Raw genomic sequence first — 16,341 nt, 5'->3', positions numbered from 1 at the left:
ATTACAGAGTGATTAATTGTTGAGTGATCGATTGCTGAGTGATTGATTGCAAAGTGATTAATCACAGTGATTGATTGAAGTGTGATTAATTGCAGGGTGATTAGCTAAAGTGTAATTGATTGCAGGGTGATTGATTGCAGAGAAATTGATTACAGGGTGGCTGATTATAGAGTGACACTTGCACAGTGATCGATTGCCGAGTGATCAATTGCCATGTGATCGATTGCAGGGTGATTGATTTCAGAGTGATTGCTTGAAGAACGATTGACTGCAGGGTGATTGATTGCACAGTAATTGTTGCAGAGTGATTGATTACAGAGTGATTGATACAGAGGTATTGATTGCAGAATGGTTGATTGCATGGTGATTGATTGAACTGTGACTGATTGCAGATTGATTGCAGAGTGATTGATTAAAGATTGGTCAATTACAGAGTGATCAATTGCCAAGTGATCGATTGCTGACTGATCGATTACAGAGTGATCAATTATAGGGTGATCGAGCACATGATGATCAATTACAGCATGACTGATTGCAGAGATATCACTAGGTGATTGATCACAGAATGATTGATCACAAAGTGATTGATCATGGAGAGATAGATCACAGAGTGATTGATTATAGAGTGATTGCAGGGTGACTATTACAGGGTGATTGATTAAAGAGTGAGTGTTTGGAGGGCAATTGATTTCAGGGTTATTGATTGCAATTTAATTGGTTCTAGTGTTTTCTATTACAGAATGATCGATTGCAGAGTCATTGATTGCATAGTGATCAACTGCAGAGTACCTGATAACAACGCTATTGATTACAGGGCGATTGATTACAGGGTGATCACAGGGTGATTGATTATAGAGTATGGGTTTAGAGAGTGATTAATCGCAGAGTGATCGATTAGAGCAAGATTGATTACGGAATGATTGATTTCAGGGTGTTTGATTATATTTTGATTGTTTACAGGGTGATTACAGAGTTATCAATTGCAAGGTGATCAATTACATAGTGATCAATTACAGAGTGACTGATTACAGAGTTATTGATTTCAAGGTGATTAATTACATAGAAACATAGGAGCAGGAGTAGGCCATTCGGCCATTCGAGCCTGCTCCGCCATTCAATATGATCATGGCATCATGGCTGATCATCCAAACTCAGTAACCTGTGCCTGCTTTCTCCCCATATCCCTTGATTCCATTAGCCCTAAGAACTATAACTAACTCTTTCTTGAATATATTTAATGACTTGGCCTAAACTGCTTTCCTTGGTAGAGAATTCCACAGGTTCACCACTCACTGGGTAAAGAAATCTCTCCTCATCTCAGTCCTAAATGGCTTACCCCTTATCCTTAGACTGTAACCAGTGGTCCTGGACTCCTCCGCCATCGGGAACATCCTTCCTGCAACTAATCTGTCCAGTCCTGTTGGAATTTTGTAGGTTTCTATGAGATCCCCTCTCATTCTTCTAAACTCTAGCAAACACAAGCCTAATAGACCCAATCTCTCTTCATATGTCAGTCCTGCCATCCCAGGAATCAGTCTGGTGAACCTTCGCTGCACTCCCTCCATAGTAAGAACATCCTTCCTCAGATAAGGAGACCAGAACTGCACACAATATTCCAGATGTGGTCTCACCAAGGCCTTGTATAATTGCGGCAAGACATCCTTGCTCCTGTACTCGAATCCTCTCGCTAACATACCATTTGCCTTCTTAACTGCCTGCTGCACCTGCATGCTTACTTTCAGCGACTGCTGCACAAGGACACCCAGGTCTCACTGCACCTCCCCCTTTTCCAATCTATCGCCATTCAGATATTAATCTGCCTTTCTGTTTTTGCCACCAAAAGTGGATAACCTCACATTTATCCACATTATACTGCATCTGCCATGTATTTTCCCACTCACTCAACCTGTCCAAATCACACTGGAGCTTCTCTACATCCTCCTCATAGCTCACACTCCCACCCAGCTTTGTGTCGTCTGCAAACTTGGATATATTACATTTAATTCCCTCATCTATATCATTAATATGTATTGTGAATAGCTGGGGTCCTAGCACTGAGCCCTGCGGTACCCCACTAGTTACTGCCTGCCACTTGGAAAAAGACCCGTTTATTCCTAATCTTTGTTTCCTGTCTGCCAACCAGTTCTCTATCCATGTCAGTATCTTACCCCCAATCCCATGTACTTTAATTTGGCATGCTAATCTCTTATGTGAGACCTTATCGAAAGCCTTCTGAAAGTCCAAATACACCACATCCACTAGTTCTCCCTTATCTATTCTACTAGTTACATCCTCAAAAAATTCCAGTAGATTTGTGAAGCATGATTTCCCTTTCGTAAATCCATGTTGACTTTGTCCGATCCTATCATTGTTTTCCAAGTGCTCTGCTTTTACATCTTTTATAATGGACTCTAGCATTTTCCCCACTACTGATGTCAGACTATAGTTGCCTGTTTTCTCTCTACCGCTTCTTAATCAATCCCTTTTTTAAATAGTGGGGTTACATTATCTACCCTCAAATCCATTGGAACTATTTCAGAGTCTATCGAATTTTGAAAAATGACCAGCAATGCATCTACTATTTCTAGGGCCACTTCCTTAAGTACTCTGGGATGTAGACTATCACGCCCTGGGGATTTATTAGCCTTCAATCCCATCAATTTCCCTAACACATTTCCCTCCTAATACTGATTTTATACAGTTCCTCCTTCTCACTAGACCCTATGTTCCCCAGGGGAGGTAATTTGTGTCCTCCTTTGTGAAGACAGAACCAAAGTATGTATATAATTGGTCTGCCATTTCTTTGTTCCCCATGATAAATTTCTGACTGTAAGGGACCCACATTTGTGTTCATTAATCTTTTTCTCTTCACATATCTATAGAAGCTTTTACAGCCAGTTTTTATGTTCTCTGCAAGCTTACTCTCATACTCTATTTTTCCGTTCTTAATCAATCCCTTTGTCCTCCTTTGCGGAGTGCTAAACTGTTCCCAATCGTCAGATTTGCTGCTTGTTCTGGCCATTTTAAATTTCGCCTCCTTGGATCTAATACTAACCCTAATTTCTTTTGTCAGCCACAGTTGAGCCTGTTTTATTTTTGCGCCAGACAGGAATGAACAACTGTTGTAATTCATCCATGCGCTCTTTAAATGCTAGCCATTGCCTATCCACTGTCAATCCTTTAAGTAAAGTTCCCCAATCTATCATAACCAACTCGCACCTCATATCTTCATAGTTTCCTTTATTTAGATTCAGGACCCTAGTCTCGGAATCACCTCTCCCACTCTCCATCTTAATGAAGAATTCTATCATGTAATGGTCCCTCTTCCCCAAGGGACCCCGTACAACAAGATTGTTAACTAATCCTTTCTCATTGCACAATACCCAGTCTAAGATGGCCTGTTCTCTAGTTGGTTCCTCAACATATTGGTCCAAAAACCCATCACGTACGCACTCCAGGAATTCCTTCTCTACAGTATTATTGCTAATTTGGTTTGCCCAATCTATATGTAGATTAAATTCACCCATAATTACAGTTGCACCCTTATTGCATGCGTCTCTAATTTCCTGTTTAATGCCATCCTCTACATAACCACTGCTGTTTGGAGTCTATATACAATCCCCACCAACATTTTCTGTCCGTTGGTGTTTCTTAGCTCCACCCGCACAGATTCCACATCAGGATTCTCTGAGCTAATATCTTTCCTCACTATCGTATTGAATTCCTCTTTTACTACTCCACCTCCTTTCCCTTTTTCCCTGTCCTTCCTAAATATTGAATACCCTTGATGTTCAGTTCCCATCCTTGGTCACCCTGCAGCCATGTCTCCATAATTGCAGTTATATTGTATCCATTTACATCTATTTGCACAGTTAATTCACCTACCTTAATGTGAATACTCCGTGCATTGAGACACAATGCCTTAAGGCTTGACTTTTTAACATTCTCTGTCATCTTAGCATTAATCTGCACTATGGCCCTATTTTGTTTCTTGCCCTTGATTTCTATGCCTTCCATTTTTGCCTTTTTGTTTCCTGTCTTTCGTTTCTTTCCTTGTTTCATCCTCCTCAGTCTCCCCGCTCAGGTTCCCATCCTCCTGCCATTCTAGTTTAAATCCTCCCCAACAGCACTAGCAAATGCCCCTGCAAGGACATCTGTTCCGGTTCTGCCTGGGTGCAACCCATCCCGCTTGTACAGGTCCCATCTTCCCCAGAACCGGTCCCGATATCCCAGGAATCTAAATCCCTCCCTCCTGCACCATTTCTCCATCCACACAGTCATCTGGTCTATTCTCCTGATCCTATACTCACTAACACGTGGCACAGGAAGTAATCCTGTGATTACTACCTTTGAGGTCCTGCTTTTTAATTTAGCTTCTAACTCCTTCAATTCATCTTGCAGGATCTCATCCCTTTTTCTACCTATGTCGTTGTTACCGACATGGACCACAACCACTGGCTGTGCACCCTCCCCCTTTAGAGATTCCTGCAGCCACTCCGAGACATCCTTGACCTTAGCACCAGGGAGGCAGCATACCATCCTGGAGTCTCATTTATGGTCACAAAAACGCCTGTCTGTTTCCCTTACGATTGAATCTCCTATCACTATGGCTCTCCCAATCTTTTCCCCCCTCCCCCCCCCCCACCCCTGCTGCTGTGCAGCAGAGCCATCCGTGGTGCCACAAACTTGACTGCTGCTGCTTTCCCCTGGGAGGCCCCCTAACAGTATTCAAAGTGATATATCTGTTTGAGAGGGGGATGGCTACAGGGGACTCCTGCACTACCTGCCTGTGCCTACTACGCCGCCTGGTGGTCACCCATCCCTTTTCTGCCTGTGCAGCCATTACATGCGGTGTGACCACCTCACTAAACGTGCTATCCACGATGTGCTCAGCATCGCGGATGCTCCACAGTGAATCCACCAGCAGCTCCAGCTCCGTAATGTGGGTAACTAGTAGCTGCAGATGGATACACTTCCTGCACATATGGTTGCCAGGGACATTGGAAGGGTCCCTGATTTCGCACATAGCGCAGGAGGAGCATATCATGGGTGCGAGCTCTCCTGCCAGGACTTACCTTTAGATTACTTAGTCACTTTAATTAAAAAATACTAATTACGCTAGGGACCTTGTTCTACTCCAAACACTACCCATTATAATCTAAAGTCCTTAATAAATTACACTAATTAAAAAAAACACACTTTAGTAGTACTAACCTTATCACTTATACGGTAGGTTTAAAAAAGAACTTTCCCCTGATTTTTTAAAGCTATTTCTAGACACTAATAGCTGTTACTCACCAACTCACCTTGCAGCTTTCCTGTGATGTCACTGTTGACTTTTTTTGTGGTTTTGTGGTTTTATACAGATTAGTTGATTACATAGTGATCGATTTTAGAGTGATTGACTACAGAGCCATGATTGCAGGGTGATTGATTACAGAGTGATTGATTACAGGGTGAATGATTTCAGTGTTATTGATTGCAGCTTTATTGATTGCAGAGTGATCAATTGCAGAATGACGGATTAGAGAGCTATTGATTACAGGGTGATTGATTACAGGGTTATTAACTATAAACTGATTGATCGCAGAGTGATTAATTGCTGAGTAATTGTGGCTGAGTGAATGTTTGCAGGGTGACTGATTACAGGATGACTGATTACAGAGTGCTGGTTTAGAGAGTGATTAATTGCAGGGTGATTGATTACGTTGTGATTGATGACAGAATGATTGATTATCGAGTGATTGCAGGATGATTGATTGCCGAGAGACTGATTACAGAATGATTAATTACATGGTGAATGATTGCAGGGTAATTGCAGCCTAATTGATTGCAGAGTGATCAATTGCAGAGTGATCAATTGCAGAGTGATCAATTGCAGAATGACGGATTACAGCACAATTGATTGCAGGGTGACATGTTACAGGGAGACAAACTACCAGGTGATTACAGAATGATTGATAGCAGAGTGATTGTCAAGGAGCGTGATTCACAGCAGAGTCATTGTTGGCAGAGTGATTGTTAGCAGAGTGATTGTCAGCAGAATGATTGTTTGGAGAGTGAATAATGTCAGAAACACTGTTAGCAGAGTGAATAATGTCAGAATGACTGTTAGCAGAGTGAATAATGTCAGAATGACTGTTAGCAGAGTGATTATTAGCAGAGTGATGGATTACCATGTGATTTTTACCATAATGATTGTTAGCAGAGTGATTTTTCAGAAGGGTGATTGTTGGCAGAGTGAATGATTACAGATTAATTATTAGCAGAGTGAATGTTATCAGATTATATGATAGCAGAGTGATTGTTCACACAGTGATTGCAGAGTGAATAATGTCAGAATGATTGTTAGCAGAGTGATTGTTAGCAGAGTGAATGTCAGCAGAGTGACTGTTGGCAGAGTGATTGTTTGTAGAGTGATTGTTAGCAGAATGAATGTTAGCAGAGTGATAAACAGCAGAGTGAATGTGGCAGAGTGAATGTTTGCAGAGTAATTGTTAGCAGAGTGATGGTTAGCAGAGTGATTGTTAGCAGAGTGATTGTATGTAGAGTGATTGTTAGCAGAATGATTGATTACAGAGTGATTGTTGGCAGAGTGATTGTTAGCAGAGTGATTGTTGGCAGAGTGATTGTTAGCAGAGTGATCGTTAGCAGAGTGATTGTTGGCAGAGTGATTGATAGCAGAGTGACAGTTAGCAGAGTGATTGTTAGCAGAATGATTGATTACAGAGAGATTGTGAGCAGAGAGATTGTTAGCAGAGAGATTGTTGGCAGAGTGATTGTTGGCAAAATGATCGTTAGCAGAGTGATTGTTAGCAGAGTGATTGTTGGCAGAGTGATTGTTGGCAGAATGATCGTTAGCAGAGTGATTGTTGGCAGAGTGATTGTTAGCAGAGTGATTGTTATCAGACTTATTGTTGGCAGCGTGATTGTCGGCAGAGTGATTGTTGGCAGAGTGATTGTTGGCAGAGTGATTGTTGGCAGAGTGATTGTTCGCAGAGTGATAATGAGTAGAGTGATTGTAAGCAGAGTGATTGTTGGCAGAGTGATGGTTGGGTGAGTGATTGTTGGCCGAGTGATTGTTGGCAGAATGATCATTAGCAGAGTGATTGTTGGCAGAGTGATTGTTAGCAGAGTGATTGTTGGCAGTGTCATTGTTGGCAGAATGATCACTGGCAGAGTGATTGTTTGCAGAGTGATTGTCCGCAGAGTGATTGTCAGCTGAGTGATTGTCGGCAGAGTGATTGTTGGCAAAGTGATTGTCAGCAGAATGATGGTCGGCAGAATGATTGTCGGCAGAGTGATTATTAGCAGAGTGATTGTAAGCAGAGTGATTGTCAGCGGAATGATTGTCAGCAGAGTTATTGTTGGCAGAGTGATTTTCAGCAGAATGATTGTCAGCAGAGTTATTGTACGCGGAGTGATTGTTATCAGACTTATTGTTGGCAGCGTGATTGTCGGCAGAGTGATAATGAGTAGAGTGATTGTAAGCAGATTGATTGTTGGCAGAGTGATGGTTGGGTGAGTGATTGTTGGCAGAGTGATTATTAGCAGAGTGATTGTAAGCAGAGTGATTGTCAGCGGAATGATTGTCAGCAGAGTGATTGTTGGCAGAGTGATTTTCAGCAGAATGATTGTCAGCAGAGTTATTGTACGCGGAGTGATTGTTACCAGACTTATTGTTGGCAGAGTGATTGTTGGCAGAGTGATTGTTGGCAGAGTGATTGTTGGCAGAGTGATTGTTCGCAGAGTGATAATGAGTAGAGTGATTGTAAGCAGAGTGATTGTTGGCAGAGTGATGGTTGGGTGAGTGATTGTTGGCAGAGTGATTGTTAGCAGAGCGATTGTTGGCAGAATGATTGTTGGAAGAGTGATTGTTGGCAGAGTGATCGTTAGTAGAGTGATAATGAGTAGAGTGATTGTCTGCAGATTGACTGTTGGCAGAGTGACTGTTGGCAGATTGATTGTTAGCAGAGTGATTGTTGGCAGATTTATTGTTGGCAGAGTGATGTTAGCAGAGTGAATGTTGGCAGAGTGATTGTTATGCAGAGTAATCGTTTGCAGAGTGATAATGAGCAGAGTGATTGTTAGCAGAGTGATTGTCGGCAGAGTGATTGTTGGCTAAGTGTTTGTTGGCAGAGTAATCGTTTGCTGAGCGATAATGAGCAGAGTGATTGTTAGCTGAGTGATTGTCGCAGAGTGATCGTTGGCAGAGTGATTGTTGGCCAAGTGATTGTTGTAGAGTGATTGTTGGCAGAGTGATTGTCAGCAGAGTGACTTTTGGCAGATTGATTGTTTGCAGAGTGATTGTTGGCATGAGGGACTGTTGGCAGAATGATTGTTGGCAGAGTGATCGTTAGTAGAGTGATAATGAGTGGAGTGATTGTTAGCAGAGTGATTGTTGGCAGAGTGATGGTTGGGAGAGAGATTGTTGGCAGAGTGATTGTTAGCAGAGCGATTGTTGGCAGAGTGATTGTTGGCAGAGTGATTGTTAGCAGAGTGACTGTTGGCAGATTGATTGTTTGCAGAGTGATTGTTAGCAGATTCATTGTTGGCAGAATGATTGTTGGCAGTGTGATCGTTGGAAGAGTGATCATTGGCAGAGTGATAATGAGTGGAGTGATTGTGAGCAGAGTGATCATTGGCAGAGTGATAATGAGTGGAGTGATTGTGAGCAGAGTGATTGTTGGCAGACTGATTGTTGGCAGAATGATTGTTGGCAGAGTGATCGTTAGTAGAGTGATAATGAGTGGAGTGATTGTTAGCAGAGTGACTGTTGGCAGAGTGATGGTTGGGGGAGTTATTGTTGGCAGAGTGATGTTAGCAGAGTGAATGTTGGCAGAGTGATTGTTATGCAGAGTAATCGTTCGCAGAGTGATAATGAGCAGAGTGATTGTTAGCTGAGTGATTTTCGGCAGAGTGATTGTTGGCAGAATGATTGTTGGCAGAATGATTGTTAGCAGAGTGATTGTTGGCAGAGTGATTGTTAGCAGAGTGATTGTTGGCCGAGTGATTGTTGGCAGAATGATCATTAGCAGAGTGATTGTTGGCAGAGTGATTGCTAGCAAAGTGATTGTTGATAGAGTGATTGTTGGCCAAGTGATTGTTGTAGAGTGATTGTTAGCAGAGTGATTGTTGGCAGAGTGATTGTTAGCAGAGTGACTGTTGGCAGATTGATTGTTGGCAGAGTGATCGTTGGCAGACTGATTGTTGACAGAATGATTGTTGGCAGAGTGATCGTTAGTGGAGTGATAATGAGTGGAGTGATTGTTAGCAGAGTGATTGTTGGCAGAGTGATTGTTAGCAGAGCGATTGTTGGCAGAGTGATTGTTGGCAGAGTAATCGTTCAAAGAGTGATTGTTAGCAGAGTGATTGTCAGCTGAGTGATTGTTGGCAGAGTGATTGTTGGCAGAGTGATTGTTGGCAGAGTGATTGTTGTAGAGTGATTGTTAGCAGAGTGATTGTTGGCAGAGTGATTGTTGTAGAGTGATTGTTAGCAGAGTGATTGTTGGCAGAGTGATTGTCTGCAGAGTGATTGTTGGCAGTGTCATTGTTGGCAGAATGATCACTGGCAGAGTGATTGTTTGCAGAGTGATTGTTAGCAGAGTGATTGTTGGCAGAGTGATTGTTGGCAGAGTGATTGTCAGCAGAATGATGGTCGGCAGAATGATTGTAAGCAGAGTGATTGTCAGCGGAATGATTGTCAGCAGAGTGATTGTTGGCAGACTGATTGTTGGCAGAATGATTGTTAGCAGAGTGATTGTTGACAGAGTGATTGTTAGCAGAGTGATTGTTAGCAGAGCGATTGTTGGCAGAGTGACTGTTAGCAGAGTGACTGTTGGCAGAGTGATTGTTAGCAAAGTGATTGTCAGCAGAATGATTGTCAGCAGAGTGATTGTTAGCAGAGTGATGGTTGGCAGAGTGATTGTCGGCAGATTGATTGTTAGCAGAGTGATTGTTAGCAGAGTGATTGTTGGCAGAGTGATTGTCGGCAGAGTGATTGTTGGCAGAGTGATTGTTGGCAGAGTGAATGTTGGCAGAGTGATTGTTTGCAGAGTGATTGTTGGCCGAGTGATTGTTGGCAGAATGATCGTTAGCAGAGTGATTGTTGGTAGAGTGATTGTTGGCAGAAGGATCGTTAGCAGAGTGATTGTTGGCAGAATGATTGTTAGCAGAGTGATTTTTGGCAGAGTGATTGCTAGCAAAGTGATTGTTGATAGAGTGATTGTTGGCCAAGTGAATGTTGTAGAGTGATTGTTAGCAGAGTGATTGTTGGCAGAGTGATTGTTAGCAGATTGACTGTTGGCAGATTGATTGTTGGCAGAGTGATCGTTGGCAGACTGATTGTTGACAGAATGATTGTTGGCAGAGTGATCGTTAGTGGAGTGATAATGAGTGGAGTGATTGTTAGCAGAGTGATTGTTGGCAGAGTGATTGTTAGCAGAGCGATTGTTGGCAGAGTGATTGTTGGCAGAGTAATCGTTCAAAGAGTGATTGTTAGCAGAGTGATTGTCAGCTGAGTGATTGTTGGCAGAGTGATTGTTGGCAGAGTGATTGTTGGCAGAGTGATTGTTGTAGAGTGATTGTTAGCAGAGTGATTGTTGGCAAAGTGATTGTTGTAGAGTGATTGTTAGCAGAGTGATTGTTGGCAGAGTGATTGTCTGCAGAGTGATTGTTGGCAGTGTCATTGTTGGCAGAATGATCACTGGCAGAGTGATTGTTTGCAGAGTGATTGTTAGCAGAGTGATTGTTGGCAGAGTGATTGTTGGCAGAGTGATTGTCAGCAGAATGATGGTCGGCAGAATGATTGTAAGCAGAGTGATTGTCAGCGGAATGATTGTCAGCAGAGTGATTGTTGGCAGACTGATTGTTGGCAGAATGATTGTTAGCAGAGTGATTGTTGACAGAGTGATTGTTAGCAGAGTGATTGTTAGCAGAGCGGTTGTTGGCAGAGTGACTGTTAGCAGAGTGACTGTTGGCAGAGTGATTGTTAGCAAAGTGATTGTCAGCAGAATGATTGTCAGCAGAGTGATTGTTAGCAGAGTGATGGTTGGCAGAGTGATTGTCGGCAGATTGATTGTTAGCAGAGTGATTGTTAGCAGAGTGATTGTTGGCAGAGTGATTGTCGGCAGAGTGATTGTTGGCAGAGTGAATGTTGGCAGAGTGATTGTTAGCAGAGTGATTGTTGGCCGAGTGATTGTTGGCAGAATGATCGTTAGCAGAGTGATTGTTGGTAGAGTGATTGTTGGCAGAAGGATCGTTAGCAGAGTGATTGTTGGCAGAATGATTGTCGGCAGAGTGATTGTTAGCAGAGTGATTGTAAGCAGAGTGATTTTCAGCAGAATGATTGTCAGCAGAGTTATTGTACGCGGAGTGATTGTTATCACATTTATTGTTGGCAGCGTGATTGTTAGCAGAGTGATTTTCGGCAGAGTGATTGTTGGCAGAGTGATTGTTGGCAGAGTGATTGTTAGCAGAGTGATAATGAGTAGAGTGATTGTAAGCAGAGTGATTGTTGGCAAAGTGATGGTTGGGAGAGTGATTGTTGGCAGAGTGATTGTTAGCAGAGCGATTGTTGGCAGATTGATTGATGGAAGAGTGATTGTTGGCAGAGTGATCGTTAGTAGAGTGATAACGAGTAGAGTGATTGTTAGCAGAGTGATTGCTGGCAGAGTGATGCGTGAGAGAGTGATTGTTGGCAGAGTGATTGTTAGCAGAGCAATTGTTGGCAGAGTGATTGTTGGCAGAGTGAATGTTGGCAGAGTGATTGTTAGCAGAGTGATTGTTGGCCGAGTGATTGTTGGCAGAATGATCGTTAGCAGAGTGATTGTTGGCAGAAGGATCGTCAGCAGAGTGATTGTTGGCAGAGTGATTGTTGGCAGAGTGAGTGTTAGCAGAGTGATTGTTGGACTAGTTTTTGTTGGCAGAATGATCGTCAGCAGAGTGATTGTTGGCCGAGTGATTGTTGGCAGAATGAGCGTTAGCAGAGTGATTGTTGGCAGAGTGATTGTTGGCAGAATGATTGTTAGCAGAGTGATTGTTGGCAGAGTGATTGTTAGCAGAGTGATTGTTGGCAGAGTGATTGTTGGCAGAATGATCATTAGCAGAGTGTTTGTTGGCAGAGTGATTGCTAGCAAAGTGATTGCTGGTAGAGTGATTGTTAGCAGAGTGATTGTCCGCAGAGTGATTGTCAGCTGAGTGATTGTCGGCCGAGTGATTGTTGGCAGAGTGATTGTCAGCGGAATGATTGTCAGCAGAGTGATTGTTGACAGAGTGATTGTTAGCAGAGTGATTGTTAGCAGAGCGATTGTTGGCAGAGTGACTGTTAGCAGAGTGACTGTTGGCAGAGTGATTGTTAGCAAAGTGATTGTCAGCAGAATGATTGTCAGCAGAGTGATTGTTAGTGGAGTGATGGTTGGCAGAGTGATTGTCGGCAGATTGATTGTTAGCAGAGTGATTGTTAGCAGAGTAATTGTTGGCAGAGTGATTGTCGGCAGAGTGATTGTTGGCAGAGTGAATGTTGGCAGAGTGATTGTTAGCAGAGTGATTGTTGGCCGAGTGATTGTTGGCAGAATGATCGTTAGCAGAGTGATTGTTGGTAGAGTGATTGTTGGCAGAAGGATCGTTAGCAGAGTGATTGTTGGCAGAGTGATTGTTGGCAGAGTGAGTGTTAGCAGGGTGATTGTTGGACGAGTTTTTGTTGGCAGAATGATCGTTAGCAGAGTGATTGTTGGCCGAGTGATTGTTGGCAGAATGATCGTTATCAGAGTGATTGTTGGCAGAGTGATTGTTGGCAGAATGATTGTTAGCAGAGTGACTGTTGGCCGAGTGATTGTTAGCAGAGTGATTGTTGGCAGTGTCATTGTTGGCAGAATGATCACTGGCAGAGTGATTGTTTGCAGAGTGATTGTCCGCAGAGTGATTGTTAGTAGAGTGATTGTTAGCAGAGTGATTGTTGGCAGTGTCATTGTTGGCAGAATGATCACTGGCAGAGTGATTGTTTGCAGAGTGAATGTCCGCAGAGTGATTGTCAGCTGAGTGATTGTCGGCAGAGTGATTGTTGGCAGAGTGATTGTCAGCAGAATGATGGTCTGCAGAATGATTGTCGGCAGAGTGATTGTTAGCAGAGTGATTGGAAGCAGAGTGATTTTCAGCAGAATGATTGTCAGCAGAGTTATTGTACGCGGAGTGATTGTTATCACATTTATTGTTGGCAGCGTGATTGTTAGCAGAGTGATTGTTGGCAGAGTGATTGTCGGCAGAGTGATTGTTGGCAGAGTGAATGTTGGCAGAGTGATTGTTAGCAGAGTGATTGTTGGCCGAGTGATTGTTGGCAGAATGATCGTTAGCAGAGTGATTGTTGGTAGAGTGATTGTTGGCAGAAGGATCGTTAGCAGAGTGATTGTTGGCAGAGTGATTGTTGGCAGAGTGAGTGTTAGCAGGGTGATTGTTGGACGAGTTTTTGTTGGCAGAATGATTGTTAGCAGAGTGATTGTTGGCCGAGTGATTGTTGGCAGAATGATCGTTATCAGAGTAATTGTTGGCAGAGTGATTGTTGGCAGAATGATTCTTAGCAGAGTGACTGTTGGCCGAGTGATTGTTAGCAGAGTGATTGTTGGCAGTGTCATTGTTGGCAGAATGATCACTGGCAGAATGATTGTTTGCAGAGTGATTGTCCGCAGAGTGATTGTTGGTAGAGTGATTGTTAGCAGAGTGATTGTTGGCAGTGTCATTGTTGGCAGAATGATCACTGGCAGAGTGATTGTTTGCAGAGTGATTGTCCGCAGAGTGATTGTCAGCTGAGTGATTGTCGGCAGAGTGATTGTTGGCAGAGTGATTGTCAGCAGAATGATGGTCTGCAGAATGATTGTCGGCAGAGTGATTGTTAGCAGAGTGATTGGAAGCAGAGTGATTTTCAGCAGAATGATTGTCAGCAGAGTTATTGCACGCGGAGTGATTGTTATCACATTTATTGTTGGCAGCGTGATTGTTAGCAGAGTGATAGTTGGCAGAGTGATTGTTAGCAGAGTGATAATGAGTAGAGTGATTGTAAGCAGAGTGATTGTTGGCAGAGTGATGGTTGGGAGAGTGATTGTTGGCAGAGTGATTGTTAGCAGAGCGATTGTTGGCAGATTGATTGATGGAAGAGTGATTGTTGGCAGAGTGAGTGTTAGCAGGGTGATTGTTGGACGAGTTTTTGTTGGCAGAATGATCGTTAGCAGAGTGATTGTTGGCCGAGTGATTGTTGGCAGAATGATCGTTAGCAGAGTGATTGTTGGCAGAGTGATTGTTGGCAGAATGATTGTTAGCAGAGTGATTGTTGGCAGAGTGATTGCTAGCAAAGTGATTGTTGATAGAGTGATTGTTGGCCAAGTGATTGTTGTAGAGTGATTGTTAGCAGAGTGATTGTTGGCAGAGTGATTGTTAGCAGAGTGACTGTTGGCAGATTGATTGTTGGCAGAGTGATCGTTGGCAGACTGATTGTTGACAGAATGATTGTTGGCAGAGTGATCGTTAGTGGAGTGATAATGAGTGGAGTGATTGTTAGCAGAGTGATTGTTGGCAGAGTGATTGTTAGCAGAGCGATTGTTGGCAGAGTGATTGTTGGCAGAGTAATCATTCAAAGAGTGATTGTTAGCAGAGTGATTGTCAGCTGAGTGATTGTTGGCAGAGTGATTGTTGGCAGAGTGATTGTTGGCAGAGTGATTGTTGTAGAGTGATTGTTAGCAGAGTGATTGTTGGCAAAGTGATTGTTGTAGAGTGATTGTTGCAGAGTGATTGTTGGTAGAGTGATTGTCTGCAGAGTGATTGTTGGCAGTGTCATTGTTGGCAGAATGATCACTGGCAGAGTGATTGTTTGCAGAGTGATTGTTAGCAGAGTGATTGTTGGCAGAGTGATTGTTGGCAGAGTGATTGTCAGCAGAATGATGGTCGGCAGAATGATTGTAAGCAGAGTGATTGTCAGCGGAATGATTGTCAGCAGAGTGATTGTTGGCAGAATGATTGTTAGCAGAGTGATTGTTGACAGAGTGATTGTTAGCAGAGTGATTGTTAGCAGAGCGATTGTTGGCAGAGTGACTGTTAGCAGAGTGACTGTTGGCAGAGTGATTGTTAGCAAAGTGATTGTCAGCAGAATGATTGTCAGCAGAGTGATTGTTAGCAGAGTGATGGTTGGCAGAGTGATTGTCGGCAGATTGATTGTTAGCAGAGTGATTGTTAGCAGAGTGATTGTTGGCAGAGTGATTGTCGGCAGAGTGATTGTTGGCAGAGTGAATGTTGGCAGAGTGATTGTTAGCAGAGTGATTGTTAGCAGAGTGATTGTTGGCAGAATGATCGTTAGCAGAGTGATTGTTGGTAGAGTGATTGTTGGCAGAAGGATCTTTAGCAGAGTGATTGTTGGCAGAGTGATTGTTGGCAGAATGATTGTTAGCAGAGTGATTGTTGGCAGAGTGATTGTTAGCAGAGTGATTGTTGGCCGAGTGATTGTTGGCAGAATGATCGTTAGCAGAGTGATTGTTGGCAGAGTGATTGTTGGCAGAATGATTGTTAGCAGAGTGATTGTTGGCAGAGTGATTGTTAGCAGAGTGATTGTTGGCCGAGTGATTGTTGGCAGAATGATCATTAGCAGAGTGATTGTTGGCAGAGTGATTGCTAGCAAAGTGATTGTTGGTAGAGTGATTGTTAGCAGAAGGATCGTTAGCAGAGTGATTGTTGGCAGAGTGATTGTTGGCAGAGTGAGTGTTAGCAGGGTGATTGTTGGACGAGTTTTTGTTGGCAGAATGATTGTTAGCAGAGTGATTGTTGGCCGAGTGATTGTTGGCAGAATGATCGTTATCAGAGTAATTGTTGGCAGAGTGATTGTTGGCAGAATGATTCTTAGCAGAGTGACTGTTGGCCGAGTGATTGTTAGCAGAGTGATTGTTGGCAGTGTCATTGTTGGCAGAATGATCACTGGCAGAATGATTGTTTGCAGAGTGATTGTCCGCAGAGTGATTGTTGGTAGAGTGATTGTTAGCAGAGTGATTGTTGGCAGTGTCATTGTTGGCAGAATGATCACTGGCAGAGTGATTGTTTGCAGAGTGATTGTCCGCAGAGTGATTGTCAGCTGAGTGATTGTCGGCAGAGTGATTGTTGGCAGAGTGATTGTCAGCAGAATGATGGTCTGCAGAATGATTGTCGGCAGAGTGATTGTTAGCAGAGTGATTGGAAGCAGAGTGATTTTCAGCAGAATGATTGTCAGCAGAGTTATTGCACGCGGAGTGATTGTTATCACATTTATTGTTGGCAGCGTGATTGTTAGCAGAGTGATTGTTGGCAGAGTGATTGTTAGCAGAGTGATAA

Source organism: Heterodontus francisci, chromosome 3, assembly GCF_036365525.1.
Source record: "Heterodontus francisci isolate sHetFra1 chromosome 3, sHetFra1.hap1, whole genome shotgun sequence".
Taxonomy (NCBI): Eukaryota; Metazoa; Chordata; class Chondrichthyes; order Heterodontiformes; family Heterodontidae; genus Heterodontus; species Heterodontus francisci.
This window is presented reverse-complemented; position numbering follows the sequence as displayed.